The sequence below is a fragment of the Hippocampus comes genome, unplaced genomic scaffold (genome assembly GCF_001891065.2).
Source record: "Hippocampus comes isolate QL1 unplaced genomic scaffold, H_comes_QL1_v1.1 scaffold339, whole genome shotgun sequence".
Taxonomy (NCBI): Eukaryota; Metazoa; Chordata; class Actinopteri; order Syngnathiformes; family Syngnathidae; genus Hippocampus; species Hippocampus comes.
In genome coordinates this window covers 495,314-511,037 of record NW_017806854.1, presented here as the reverse complement: position 1 = coordinate 511,037, position 15,724 = coordinate 495,314, and the positions used below count along the sequence as shown (strand labels likewise).

The following is a 15,724-nucleotide window of genomic DNA, read 5'->3' as shown; positions in this document are numbered from 1 at the left end:
TCTCTTTATATACACACACACACACACACACACACACACACACACATATATATATATATATATATATATATATATATATACATTTTTTTAAAGGCAGACCTCTCTAATAGATGAGCAGGGCCGCACAACAAAAAACGTTGGTGTGGTTCTCAAAGAAGCATATCAGAGGTTGTTTCCGGGTGCTCATTTTTTTTCCCTCCAAACCACCGACCTCGCCGGCAGTGACTATTTTCGGATGAATCAGTATTCCAAGATCTTGGAATGGATTCTCAATGCTGTCAAGGATTCATTCGGCGACGTCGAACAGTGAATAGTTGCTCATGATTCCGCAGGAAGGTAAAACGGAAGGTAGAAGGCTTTGATATTTTCTTTCCGTGCAAAATGACCCACACCTTGGAATCGGAAGTAAACGCGTTGCTCATGTGCCCGCAGGGTTGAAATGGAAACCTGTGCCGGAATAGTGGCACGCACTCAAAGAGAGACATTGTGTGGCCGTGCATTTGATTAGGTAAAGCAATGGAAACAATGTTTTATTTCTGTATCTCTCCCTCTTACACGTCCTCGGGGCCACGATGAGTACTTATCAGGCTGAGCACGCGGAACCAGATACGGCTCTACTACAGTGTGTCAAGTTGCTTTCTCATCTCGCATATTTTCCCACGGTTAGCAAAATAGTAAAAAAAAACAAACAAAAACAAGCGTCAACATGCCGCATACATGCAGATATGGAAGACTGAGGGCAGTCCGTGCAATGTCTGACCTTCAGAGTGAAAATTAAAGGCATAAGAGATGATTTCTGTTTTCGTGACCTCCCCTGGTCAAATCGTTTCAAAACGGACCTCACATATTTTCCTCTGTCTAACCTTACAACAAGCGATCACTCGGTTGATGTGGTAATCCAGATTGCTTTTCGTCATTTTTGTTGTGATTGTTTTTGTTGTTGCATTCATACCCAGCTGAGCGGCGACAAGCCTTGTTTGCTCACACCGCAGGTGGCATCGGGGACATTGGTTTCCCTCGGCGCCACAACAGAGCAGCAAATGTGAGCGCTGGATCCAGACATAACCGAATAAAGGCTTCCCGGGGAGGCGGCGGCGCAAGCGGAACCACGCGTGGGACCTAATAAGACTCCGACCCGCAGCACTGTTGACTGTAACAAAACGGGGCCTCCGCGTATGATCGCTTACGCAGGTAATTCGGTCTCTGCTGGCCCCAAATGACTGTTCGCTCACGTTCCTAATCCTGCGTTGCTTGATCCATTTACAAGAAGAAAATAGAGTGAGAGAATGTCATTTTGACAGTTGTCGCGTCTGCACGCGCAGCTCATTTAAAATATTGAACAGCCTGCTTTTGTTCCAAGGCACCCCGACCTCGTAAGAAAGAAAAAAAACCCAAAAACAAAGCAAAAGAGAGCGAGAAGTAATTGAGAAAGATTTTGTTTTCTTGCCGAGTTTTCTGGCTATCACGTAACAGCGTGTATGTTTTATTGGGTGACGGACAAATCAAGAATAGCACGGCTACGTGTGGGAAGGCAGACAGTGGTCTAAAAGCCTCCATCCATCCTTGAGTCATGTTTCACCGAGGCGCATCGGGTCTTCCTTTAATGTGCACCAGATGCCCTTGCAAGGGGGGGAAAAAAAAACAAAAAAAAAACGTCCCTGCCTGCACCTCCACTGAACAAAAGAACACCAAGCCCCGATAATATAATTGATTTCGGAGTTGTGTGAATGCATTCTGTTCTGCTTGCCATCTTTTATTTCCACGTGCGGCTTTGATCAAAAGCCTCGACGACTCCTCAGCTCGCGATGCGGGATGCGATGTACAAGGGGACATATACGCGTAAACCCCGGCTGACACGTCGTTTCGTCTGATGTGGCGTTTTCAAACAGATGCCCCGGCTTCCCGTTCTTGTTGGGGATATTAAATTTCAACGTGTCTGATCATGACTTCCCCGCACAAACAAACACCACCACCACGTGATATCCTTGTCTATCCCCCCCTGAAGCAAGATGTCGTCTTGATTTAAGAGGCCAGGACCTTTCCCATATGCTCGTACTTTGTGTATGTTCCTTTTTTTAAATTAAATCGTAATCAAGCGCCCCACCAAAAACATTTTGGCTTTCAAGCTCAGGCTCACACGGCCATTAAAAGTCATTCAGTGGCAGCCATTTTCGGTTGTTTGCAGACCGCGCCGTGCCTCCGGAAGTACAACAATGTACAAGGCGATCAGTAGCGTTGCTAAGCAACGGAGGGGAATCCACCGCGGTACATTTTGTTCGTAAGCAAGATTGGCTTGCCATGGTTCGTTGTCACGAAGGCCTTTTCACTATTTTGTGGGGAAAATCCGGTTGTTATAATGAAGTTTACGTCATAAACTTGTTCGTTGGAAGCAAAAATCGGCAAATGGCAAATGAATGACGTGAAATCGGGACTTTGAAATGCTAGAGGAGTGAAAACATTGGAAACGTTGAAACGAGATCCGACTGTATACGCTTTAATTTTGCTTTCTCTGTGGGATTAAACAGGTCCTAAAAATCACCCCCCAACTTTCCAGTGAAGAAGAAACGAAAAGAAAAAAAATGAGAGAGAGATAAATTATTCCTCTGATGTGGAAACTCGGGCATCACGGTTGAACATGTGGCTAGCGTTTCTGCCGGCAGTCAAAATGAACCAGGTTTAAACCTTGGCTCGGCTTTATGTATCACATTTGTAGTTCTCCTCGGGGTTGGCTCGGGTTTTCTCCACAAACATGCCTGGCTGTAGCGTTAGGAATTGCAAAAGTTGTGATTGTGAGTGCTTCTGTGAGTGTCCATATTTGCCTCGTGATTGATTGGCAAAGGCGCATTTGACACGGTGCACCACAAGCTCGGACCGCCGCCGCTGCTGCTTGACATCATCAAAATCCCCCAATGGGCAACATAGACGCCCCCCTGCATCTGCCCTGACGAGCTGCAAAACCGCAGCCAAAGCAGCGACCGTCAAATACATGATGCTAGGTTGTATGCCCATATTTTATTGCGTGGTATTATTCAACAAGGAAAATCATTCTTGACGACGGCCGGCGGTTTAATGTGGAGCCTCATTCAAAATCAATTAGAGACGAAAGTGAAGGCAACATTTGATCATTTCTGTCTTGTTGACGCCCCGATCGAAAGCACGTGCCGCTTGGACATTGGCGCAAGGGCGTCCTTTCATCTTTTCAGATCTGGGCATGAAATTAAACTGGAATAAAGCTGAAAAACACTCCAGTCCAGGCCTTTGACTAATTTGAAGAATAATGCGCTCTTTCGACAGCGTGTCCCATTATTTGCTTCATTTAACTAATTGGAATTTAAATGACACAGCCCGCACGGTCAATTGATGTCTTAGGGACGAGGACAGAGGCACGTTTTACTGCGCCCGTGTCAACTACGTACAAGAAACTTTTCTCATTGCAGATTCCATTTCCCGGCTTTGCAACAAGTGCTCATTTCGTACTAATATAATGAATGCCAACCTAATTCATGTGCACGTGTTAGTGCAGCTTGATGTGATTAATTGGTATTTGCCCGAGTTTGGGCGTGACCGGATGAATTCTTGCCATGAACCCTGACCAAACACAGGACGCGCCGACGCGCGAACCGTATTCATCTTCTGTGAGAGAAAGCGCGTTCCCTGAAATTCAGAGGCCCGCGCCGGCTGGAGACGATTGTAAATACGCCCGTAAATGCACACAAATGAAATTGACAAGCCAATAGCATTCCTGGAGGAATAGAATCGAGCTTGTAAAAGGGTGAGGAGGCAGAAGAAGAAGAAAAACAACGGGTCTTAAACGATCACGGCCAGTCAAATGTGGAAGGGGGCGGGGCCAACCACTGCACAGTGCAGCTCTCGCTGCAGGCCAGGTCTGCTCGAAGGTCATGTGAAAGTGGAATGCGGTTCAGCCGGATACTTGCCTGTGGCTACGTTCAGTCAAGAAAGCTTATTTTTCCTCAAACAAAGAGAAAACTGTATGCCACCTGGGAGAGATTATTCGTTTCTGCATGAATATAGCGCTGATTATTTGGAATAATTTGGTCTTGAAACATGTGTCAGCGTGTTGCCAGTGGGCAGAATTTTATTTTATTTTTCTCTCATTTAAACTCATATTGTTTCAGCCAAGTTCAGTAGGTACAAAGAGAGTGGGTGGGCGGCGGGGCTGGATAAGCAATTACTGTATAATTACCGTGAATCTTTGGAGACAGAAGGAATGCATCACTCGGCGTGCACCTGATAGCAAGCAACGTGATCAAATGAAGGGTGTAGTGTGCAAGAGCCTTGACGCCCAAGAAACGGCCGCACACACACACACACACACACACACACACACACACACACACACACACACACACACACACACACACACACGCACTCGCACACAAGAAACAAAAAAGTGGCAGTTTGACCGACAGTTTTATCAGACATAAATCAAGTACCACTTTGTGCGAAAGTGTTACATAATAAATACAATTATATTTTACCCCATATGAACACTCTCTTTTTTTCATATCATCCAGAGACTAAAATTTATTAAAGAAGAGGCTAAAGCAAAAACAGGATGTGCGGGGAGTTGCGTAATGCCTTTGTGGTGTTTAGTTTCGAATTGAAGTTTTGTTTGGGTATTGCAGCGGTAACTAAAAAGATGATGTCATCCTGTCTGGTGAGGAAAAAGGAGTGTCAAACAAAGGCCAGACGGAGTGGCTTCAAACGGGAGGAAGGGACAAAAATGACGACGATGTCGAATGTTTGCACTGACGAAAAAAGATTTTGGCTGATCGCGATTGGAACCGGAGCCTTTTTAATCAAGTGCGATGGCAAGAAATAACTGCGAGTTATGCTGCCGGCGCGGTGAAATTTGATTCAAATCAAATTTCCGAGTGAGCCGACATATCTCAATCTGATTTCCAACTGTCCTTTACGTCACTCGCGAGATATAACTGAGAACACATGAGGGTGAAAGCAAAGCTAAGTCAGCAGAGTGCAGAATGGACATTGTGGCCCATGACAACACATGCGCCACAACTTAGACCTGCTTTCACCTCGCGTAAATTCTAATCTGCTTTCCGTCACAAAATTATCAGGTGAGCTGGGGAGGCGTGTCATAGAAAACCGGATGCCCAGCCAGGGGAAGCACAGTGAACGAGATTTGCTCCAAGACACCAAACTGGAACCACTCATTAGCAAGAGTGTGCGAAAGATTTCGACGAACCGTTTTGAGGTCGGGCATGGACTAAAGAGCGTCAAATGAAATGTCACATTAGGCTCCGTATCACAAAGGATTTTCCTTAAATTCTCTGAACACTAGAACAAAACGTAGGCAGCCGGTCAAGTTGCTGTTGCTCTCCACCACCATGAACAGGATAAGCGCCGCATCGAAAAGACACGGATGGCCAAAATGGAGGCACGTGCAGGTTATGCGCCCCTCGCAAACTGCGTTATTTGCTCCTCATTTCGGATCGTCTGGCCTTGGTGTCGGTCTGAGCTTTACGGAGTTCCACTTCAGTCGGGATTATAGTCGAAGGCAAAGCAAATAAAGGTGCGCATTTGGAATCTCACAAATAAAATGATACCGCTTAAGTTTATATGACTTCTCTCTTGGATAAGCGTCGGCCTGCCAGCAAAAATCACGTCACGTAAACCAGTGAGAAGCAAAGTAAAAACTTGAACCTCAACCGTTTGCACCGCGGCTGCCACTGAAACATGTCTGGGCACATTAATCCTCCTCGTCGTCGTCTCGGAGGCATCTTTCGCTTTGATGCGAGTGCGTGAGAGGATACGTCGTCCATCTTCTCATCCTATCAACGTGTTCCGACGCGAGTTCAGTTCTGGAAACATGTAACACGAGTCAGCGAATGCATTAGTCGCACGGCAGTAATGCTGACGGGCTACGAACTTTGCTTGTAAATGACAATTTGAAAAAAGGACTTACGGCAAAAGATGAGATCCGAGAGACAAATTGTGTTTTTATGAGGTGTGAAGGAGACGGGGGAAGATGAGGACAGAGGCTGGTGCGGAATCCAAAATGTGGCGGCGTGATGGAGTCGGCGAAAAGTTCAGTGCGGTCGGAGCAGAAAAATCAAGGAGCTCGCCTCCAAGTCGTGCGCGGCACTCCTGCCGGCAGCTGGTCTGGAGAGAGCTCACCGGGGCTTTTCGGGCCTCTTTCAGCAGGCTCCAAAGCAAACACGAATGGCCGCGCTCACAGCCAATAAAACTTGCATGTCAACCCTCCGCCGTCAGAAACGGCACACCGCTTCAACAAATGGTTTCAAATGTGCTCTTCTAGCTACTGCGATCATTTTTTTTTTTTCCTTTGAATGATCTGTGAAATTACAACTTCCTTTACGGCGTCGGCCTCTGTTCGAGGTCGTCTCGCGTGACGCTAACGGTCCGGTTCACCGAGACGCACTCCTGCGTCAAAACCCCCAAAAGACATTTGAAAAGACCGTGCCTGTGAAATGATTCTAAACAAGAAGCTTGCTGTCTGGTAACCAATTAATGAGGAAGCCGCTCAGCTCGCTCCGGTCGACCGTCTCCGGCCGGGATTCGAACTTGCGACGGTATGCAAGGGCGTGGCTTGCCAAGAATAGCAGTAGCATCCATAATAAGACCTCTTTCATAGGCCAGATGTGATGGCAAATGACCAGATTGTTCAAACTCAGAGACGAGCGACATTCCTCGCCGTTCATACAATACCCTGTCATCATTTCCACGCCACGGAGACACGGAGACGTGGGGAATAAATGACTGGGTGCTCACCTATGAGTTCATCATGCCAGTAAAGTCCCTTACATGGAGACTAAAATGATCCTCAAGGCAAACAGTTTCCGTTTCACTTCAATCTAATTGCAGCACTTCAAGGGGAACATTCGAGTCCACCTAAATGAATGATGACAGACCGTGTGACGTACTTCAACTCCTTTGCAAAACAGATTCATTCACTTAAGATGATTATTATTGACGGTTTGACAGGAGCAGGATGCAAGACTCATTTGTTGCGCTTTTTGGGGTGGGAATATGGATAAAAGTTGATGATTATCTTTTAAAAAGTAGGATGTTGGCGCACATCAAAATAGTCATCGTTTGCTCTCCGTGGCCGTGTGAATCGCCTTTGCCGAATTCGTAACCACCACTGAAACTTGGAAGATCACCCCCGGTATCATTTTCTCGATCAAAATGATGTTTCATTTGGACGTAGCTCCTTTTTCACTTTTTATAAAAGCCATGAAGAAAAAAAAAAAGGTTACGTTGAACCGTACTTTGCCCGGCATCATTTGTTCTATGCAGTCCTGCCGCATGAGGTTTGACCCCACCTCGCGTTTCCAAGTCAAGGGCCCATTTCCATAAAATATAGCAACAATCAGCAGCAATCAAAATCACCGATTGTTTCATGACCAGGTACTGACTCGTTGTCACGCTGGGCACGGGTTCCGCCTCCTCATCAGTCAACCGCTTCTAAGCCCTTGTCTCTCTATTCGGGCTTTTGTTCTCGGTTTTAAGTCCGCGCGAATGGCGAAGGGAGTCAAGTCTTTGTGTGTATCTAGCACCTTTGAGTCATTGGCGACTTTTTTCCAGTTTGAGCGCACAAAGAGGCCACGGATGGTCGCAACTGGTAGACGAGGCTTGTCGGATGAAAACGACAGGAGCTCGAATTCCCGGCGGAACGGGAGGTGTTGGATTTCTCTGCCTTTTAAGGCAGCGTCCTTCTGTTTTCGACATGTTCTTCTCATCTCACGTTCACGACGACTCGAATCTAATGATCGGAACTGAACTAGCCGGCTATTACCTTCCCCAAAATATACACCCAAAGCATTCTTTCGCAAGGACTGACTGGTGTTTGTTTTAAAAGCGGCGGTAGGAATTCTGCTGCTTCTGCACCGTCGGCAGAACGCTTGGCCCCGCATATTTACACATGCGCATAAAACATTCACTTTTTTCTTTTCAGACACTTAACTCCAATTAACCCTCATTCTTCTATTTGCCTGTAATGACATTATTGCTGGTATTTTGAAATGATATGTATTTTTTTTTTCTAGGTCCCTGTGGTACATGTGGAGAAAAAAAAATGAGAACAAGCTTCTCCTTGTGCTGGATTCCCCAGTCGGCCTTGGACCAGTCTCTACTCTACCCAGTCACCCCCTCCTCACCCTCGCAATACGCCTCGACTTGTTCACCGCTCTGCTGTTGCCTGACTACATATCTGAGTTCAGTCTTCGGGGTCATGTCCAGCGCCAGACAATGTCTGATTCATGCCTTCAGACCTCAGCTGAGTCAAAACTACTTCGGCTTTGGCCCGCTTGCCGGATTCAGCATCATCCACGGAGGCTGACAATTTAGAACAAAGATACACTTTTTTTCCTTTCACAACCGCCTAAGTGAAGCATGTCTGCGCTTTTCTCTCAAATTGTTCATCTTTTTTTTTTTTTTGTTTTGTTACATATTGGTTCCGAAAGTTTCAAAGCGTAGTTGGATACTTTCAATGACTTCATAAGTTTCATTTGACTGGTTCCACAAAGCATATCCTGAGCTTTCAACATTGTTTTTGTTAATTATTTGCTTGAAAATTAGATTCGCAAAACACGACCATGTGAAGAATTCTAAATGTAGACGAGGGCTAAAGCGAAGACGATCTGTCAAAGAGATGAAACGTAAGGGGGCAGCCGGTGTCTACATGAAAGACCAAAGTTGATGTTTTTCGTCTTTCCTACTCGTCTGATGTGACGACTGGTCCTTTTGATCCCGCAGGCAATAACCCTGCAATGACTTAAGTGGAAGTTTGAAATGGATCATCAGACCGCATCACGAAAGTTATTACTAGGACGGGTACTTATAATGTGACGGAATTTTGAATTTGCCCATTTTTCCGTGAACATCATTTGATATGAGGTTGCTTGGCCCGATAACTAACACAGGGCGAGAGCCTCCCAAAAGCGAATTCTAATTTAAAGAATCCGCTGAACAACACACAATTGACGCAAAGCTCATCCTCGCCTTTGTGATCTCGGATTCCAAATGACCGCGGAGTCAAACCCAAATCGCATATACAGGTACACTTCAAGGTACACATTCTTCCGATGCATCACAGATTCTCAAGGGGGCAGCTCTTTTCAAATGAGATGAGCAATTTGAAGTCATTGGCCCGATTAGTGGCAAAAAAATAATAACTTCATAAATGAGAGGTTGAGCGACCATCACAACTGGTTGCACTCCAGGATATAAATTTCACTAGAGCACCTGGAACGTTGATTAATTCCACATTCCGATGGCATTGTCAACAAAAAACAAACGCCTTTGCAACACTGCACAAGTTAGTTCAGTCCGAGGACGCTTGATCTCATTGAAGTGGAATACGGCCAACGGTCACAGCTTACTTTTTGTTGATGATCTATTTTTTTTTGCAATAACAACGATTTTCCAATTATTTTTTTCATGTTTTTTTTTTTTTTAAATCAGTATTACCCGGCTAAAAGCCACGTGCGTGTCCGTAAAAGCCCTCAGTGACCTGAACGCATTCATTAAGATGTTGAGGTTATGAGTTGTTGCCGACAACGTTGTGTGTTGCTGTTCCCTGTACGCTGGGATGTTGACTCATTAATCACGTCCATTGGCAGCGCTGGCTTGCTGGTAGCGCGTTGAGTGAATTTCGTGAATAGGCTTTGGAAATTGGAGGTTATTGGGGCACCTCTCCCTGGCAAAGAAAAAAAAAAACAACTTTTGATCAAAGGCGCGACGTTATTTCCCGAGAAGAATTGTGTGTTTATCAGCAAGAGCAACGGAGCACTTCACAGCCATTTAAATAATGAGACCATCGCAAGATAATTGCCGCCGTTTCACCTCAGACATTTTAAAGTTATAGCGTGAAAATGCTCGCAATTACTTCAAATTGTTTTCCGCGTCGAGAGGAAACGGTGACAGATTTACGGATCGAAACTTGAAATCCCTCCAGATGAATATTATTGTTCTTATTTATTTATTTTGGCGGGGGTTTATAACCACCGTGAAAGGATGCGAATATTCTCGGATGCCTTGTAAAACGGTGCGCGCTCAACCTTTTATATTTTAGGCCACTTATGAAAATCATCAGTAAGTGTTTTAAAGCGCGCTTCAGAGAGACGTCAAAAAATGGCTGACAAGTGCAGCGGGTCACTAAACAACAGGCAGGGAGCAGGAAAGAAACAAGGCAATCCTGAATAATGCATGAAATAAAAAGGTCCCACTTTGAAGCTTGAAGGTGGAGCTGGCTCACCCCCCCCCTCCCCACCCCTCCTTCTCTCTCTCTCTCTTTCTCAACTTTTCACACTTCCTTCAGACATCCTCCCAAATCAGCAGGCGAGTAAGACTGATTGGTTTAATTAGGTGCGCTGTGATTAAGCGGGAGCGCTCATCAATATGGATCCCGAGATGTAAGACAATGAGCATTTGAAAGATTCTACACATATCTCGCGACGTCAGACTCAAAATATTTGTCAGGGATCTCACAATGACACGGTTACTGGAACTAAACACACCACACAGTAGTACATACTCCTTGACAGTGTCAATCAAAAAAAAAAAAAAGTGTTTTTGATACAATTTTGCATTTCATGTCATTCGGATTGTGCATGGATTTTTTTTTTTTTTTTTTTTAAAAGACAAACACTGCAAGGCATTTTAAAGAGGGACACTTACCGTCTTTGGATAAGTTGTGGTCAAAGCGGAGAGGAAGAGTGGCAAACAAGCTCACCGGGTCATCCTCGCTTCCCAGGACTGCTCCCACATATGAGGTCGTTAAATTTTAAGCACATATGGGAGGGCGGCCGGCTTGCTCGCGCGTGTCGAGAGGAAAATGAAGGGAGCAGTCAGTCAAGCCACGGAAGGGAAAGGAGGCAGACAGACAGCAAGCAAAGACGGCTTCTTCTCCGTCCTCCTCGCCGTCGCTCATGTAACTTAACCCCCGAGGTGCCTTGGCCAGCAGACACAAACAGAACCAGTTCCAGACCTGTCCTACACCTCTCCCTCTTTTTTTCCCCCCGCGCACTCTGTTTTCTCTTCCAACTACATTTTTTTTTTTTTGGTATCATTTAACTCCTGAAAATGTGCGGGCCAGCGATGAGCTCACAGCGGGCTCGGGTTTCAGAGCCGTACTGGAATGCGAGGGCAGCCACACAGAGCGGCAGAGGTGCTGCCGAGGTCAAAGGCTAGCGGGCGAGTGTGCGGGAACACAGTCAAGAGGGGTCCGTCTCATGGGGTGTCAGCCTTGTAAGGTGGTTTTGCTGTCTATGTGTCTTCGAGGGGACGGGGGGGGGTAATGGAGGCTTCGTCTGAGGGGCCCGCAGTGCCGAGAACAAAACAGGAGTTAAAGGGGTCACAGACAGCGGATGTCGCGGGGCCAAAGAACATTTGACGGCACTCGGGGCTGTGGACTTGAGGAACAGTTCTGGACACTTAGAATTCCCCTAAGTGCCAGATTTATTGCTCACTCGGCGTTTCGGTTCTTTGCCTCAAGGAAAAGGTCTTTTGTGAAAGTGAGCACTCGTCTTGGAACCAAACGTACTTGATTCTGTGTACACAATCAGACGTGTGCCGTCGAAGCTCTTGAGTTAAACGTCCCCTGATGTCAATTCCTCTGAAAGGAAGCAAGGCTGGAAAGTTGAACAACAACACCTCATCTTTGAAAGCCGTGAGTCGGGAATGATATATCAAGTAATATTTCCGCACGCCGCCATCGCCGAACCTCATTTCGGCCACGATAAAATGACTGTTTTTCTTTTTCGTTGGCGTTTTTTTTCGCCACACGCAAGATTCCGAAAGATTAGCGGCTGTCATGCGTGACGCTACACAAGACAGCGCCTTATATTGTATTACACCTCGGCATACTTTAGTTCAGTGAGCATTTAAGGATTAACTCCGAACGTCTGTTTTGCCTTTTCTTTGCCTTTTTTTTTTTGCGACAGTTATCCCAAAAGAAGGTCCAGTGTCAACAAGCGGTGTTATGAGAAGAACATGAGAAGGGATGAATAAACCCCCACGAGTCATGGCAGATCGGGACCAAGTCCTGCTGCAAATAGTATGAATGATTTTCAAGTAAATGACACCCTAACCCCCAAAAATATATTTTTTCCGATATCCACAGATTAAAAATGGGTTAGGCACTTTAATTAAACTCTTCTTACAGACTTAACACGAAACGACTTACTGATTGCTTGATTCTGGGCAAAGAGAATGCATCAGAAGTCCCCGTGTATGTCACCTTTGCAACATTAAAATAACCTTTTGTCAAGCCATAATTAGACCGTCGTTGTAAATGGTGAACTTTAAGCAGGCGGGGGCTCGCCCTTTGGTATTTTTGTCTAAGTGAGGACACGCTCCTTCAAACCACCGAGACTCTAGTTTAACCCTTGGCGTTGCGAGCAGTTTATTACAGTTTTAGACTTGATCATGTCGTTTCTCAGTTGCATTTATTTTCATTCTTTTGACTTGTTCAAATTTAAAGAACGTGCGGCATAACCGAGCAAAAGCTCACAAAAATACTTTGTTTCAAAATCAGGTTTGACGACAAAATAAAAGGGACTCAATGAGTTTCATGAGAAAGTCATCATTTCGATGTCTGGCATTGAAATGACTGGGCCCAAAGTGTTTTTTTTTTTACATGATCCCAAAATTGTGGCGGCGGATATTTTCCGACAAACCGCCTCACAGACATTATCCTTCCATTAAATTTGAATATGATATATTATCATTGAGAGCTGTGACGCAAAGCCAAGTTTTTGCGTCTTTTCCTGATAATCGCCACCAGCCTCTGTGGTGCCTGGAAAGCGGATCACTTTGATACTGAGGGAAAAAAAAAAAAATCCCACTGTACTTTAAACTGACTCTGCAATTTGGCTGTTTTTGCAGGATTGTATTATCGAATCAGGCAAAGCAAACGAATCCCCGCACAAAGCAAACCATCTCCCTCTTCACTAGTGGTTTGAATCCAACACAAAGTATTTGGTGAAACGGAAACAACGGTCAAATCACACTGTGTGTGTGTGTGTGTGTGTGTGTGTGTGTGTGTGTTGGGGGGGGGCACAGAAAAGACCAGTGATCATAGCAGTTAAAATTGTCAAGGTAAGAAAGCTTTATTTACATCCCGCATTTCATATGCAAGGTGACTCAGTGTGCTTCACAAAGTTCCAAAACATTGGCATTTAATTGTACGATGTTTCCTTGAATTATTTTTGGTGGATTGGGTGGTCACGTTGCCCCATGAAGCGTTTCCGTACAGTAAAAGGCAACACCCGTGAATATCGCTGACCTCTATAATTGAACGCTTGATCCGCTTTGACGGCCATTAAAAACTTCAATTATCACTTAAATGAGATGGGGATTGTGGCACCTGTGGCAATGCAGAGGACACAACGTGAAGGGTATTGATTCACACCGACGGCCATCCGCAGCAAATTCAATGCCTTTATACTCCCCTCCACGCTTTGTTATGATGGGTGTGCACTGTTTTGGCTAAAACATAATTTCAATGGTTTTATTTCTTGGCACGTGCCACATCCTTACATACATGCTCAATGACACTCCCTCTTGCACATTGTAATAAAAGCAAAATGAGGGGTTTATTAAATACAACTTTTATGCTGGTCTATTTCATTTTTTTTTCCTCTCTGTAGCCGACCAAGCTTCTTCTAAACCGCACTTTTGCTTGCACAGCGGCACTCACGCCGCCGGGCATGCGTGGTCTTTATTAGGACAGGAAGCACGCGAATGAGCCTCGCAAGCCAAAATCGCGGGAAATCCCGATCCTTTTTCCCCCCCTTGTGGCATTTTTCACAATTGGTGCCAACTCATCGCTTGCACTAATAACTGGGTTCTTTGTGAGGCCTTGGTTCTCAAAAAAAAAAAAAAAGCAGGATGTGTTGTGTTTGTGCAAAGAGTACAGGCGAGTATGTTAACAAACCCTCTGAAGGCTGGTTCCCATGGGAACAGCGGCAATAGCGAACAGCTTGTTTTTTTTTTTTTTTGTTTTTGGCAATGATGCTGTGCTGGAACCATGACAGGCATCGGGCTGGTCTGATATGCAAAATCCTTGCCAGGTAGGCCTCAGGATGAAGTCATATTTTCCCTTTTCTTCCTCTCGTTATTTGTTCATAAGACTGCTGTGGAATTTCTCTTGTTCAGAAAGAGTCCTCGTGACGTCGCTTGAACTTGACAGGCTGAACTTGTTCTTGAGGTTTCAAAAACTCTCAGGTGGATCACGAGATCCGCTTCGGTCGAGCAACCGCAGGTTACTGTTACACGTCTCCGCGCGCTCGGCCGACCGACACTTGGCATTGGTGTTGACCTTTGGGCTCGCAATGGGAACACGAGCGAAGGCGAGGATATTTTGCACAAAATACTGAATGATAAAATCTTCCCGCGGGGTACTTAACATTATTCCAGTATTTGTAATTGTATGCCATCTGAAAATACAGTAAATTACTTGCGAAGATGCCAATGCGAACGTAATGACGCCGAGTGAAATGGCGGCGCCAAATGAGAGCAGAAGCATTTTTCAAGCATTGACCTACATTCGTCTTCCTGCGGGGCTCAAGCTCCGGGAAGTTCTGCAAAACTCGGCTGCCGAACGGTCGTTATTACGTGCATCAAAAAAAAAAAATATCAACATTTGATTTGTAGGTTTTGTTGTCACCGCTCAAGCAGGAGCGGCGCAAAATAAAATGAAAGCGCTCCTTTATCGGGGAAGCGGACACGTCGTTTTCCAGTGTTTTCATTGTGAAGTGAAAACACATTTCAGCAAAGCCTTCACCCGACTTGTCGCTGAGAGCAAACGTCTGTCGCCTCTCGCTGGGGACGGCGGGGTAATTACATCATTTGGAGCTGAAATGAAGGCACTTTACAAGGGAAAAGACGTGAAATGCTTTATTGCACGCGGAATTGCCAATTAAAGACAACACCTGGAACGCGCGGGCTCGCTTCATGCGGCCGGTCCGGAAAAGCAGTCGGTCCCCTGCTCCTGAGAGGCCCCTGGAGAATGTTTTTCTTCCCGACTTTCCTACAGTTTTCACCCTGACCTTATTTGCAAAAAGCCCGTCAACAATGCACCTTCACATTGGTTCGCGGAGGCCATAAGTCAGCGAGGCATGGCGTGCTCTTAACCTTATTAATAAAGCTCGTTTCCTGTCTAGCGCGGATGGCAGCTACAACATAAACCTGCTCACAAGTAAAAACAGTTGTGATGCTCTCCAGTACTAGGTCTCCACTACGTAAGCCCCCCCCCGCCACCACCATGAACAGACACAGCCCGGTCCGTTCCTGCTCTAATCCCAGATCGGTTCCACGCTCATGTCAGCTTTCTGTGAAAAGAAACCAAATGTTTTTTTTTCTAATTCTATTTGCTAAATACGCTCATCATGAAGACTTCCAGTCGATGATGGCAGCGGTGCAGTTGTTGTTATTGATGCGCGACAGGCATAGTTTTCCCGCCTCGGTCGGTTTCTGTAAAAGCAAAGCGAGACTCAAAGCGCGACGGGAATATCGAGAGAGAAACTTTCTAAATAGAACTTCCATTTTTATGCATTTTCTTTTTTTTTTTTTTAATGAATCACATTCATGCCCGGATAGCATTTGTTTGGTGTCAGACAGAGAGAGAGAGAGAGAGAGAGACCACCTTTCAAGGTCTCGGTCCAGTCGTTTTGGTATGCACCCGACCACGATTCCAGTGTTCACACCTGCCCAAACA

The 15,724-nt window shown here is 45.5% G+C and overlaps 1 protein-coding gene across 1 annotated transcript in view; it reads right to left on the bottom strand.

Annotated features, from left to right (window-relative positions):
- Nucleotides 1-11,031, bottom strand: part of flrt2 (fibronectin leucine rich transmembrane protein 2) — a 36,569-nt gene extending 25,538 nt beyond the window's left edge. Inside the window, exon 1 of the mRNA XM_019858015.1 lies at nt 10,684-11,031. The gene's annotated coding sequence lies outside the window, so the exon portion shown is untranslated. The remainder of the gene's footprint in view (nt 1-10,683) is intronic.
- Between the last annotated feature and the right edge of the window lie 4,693 nt (nt 11,032-15,724).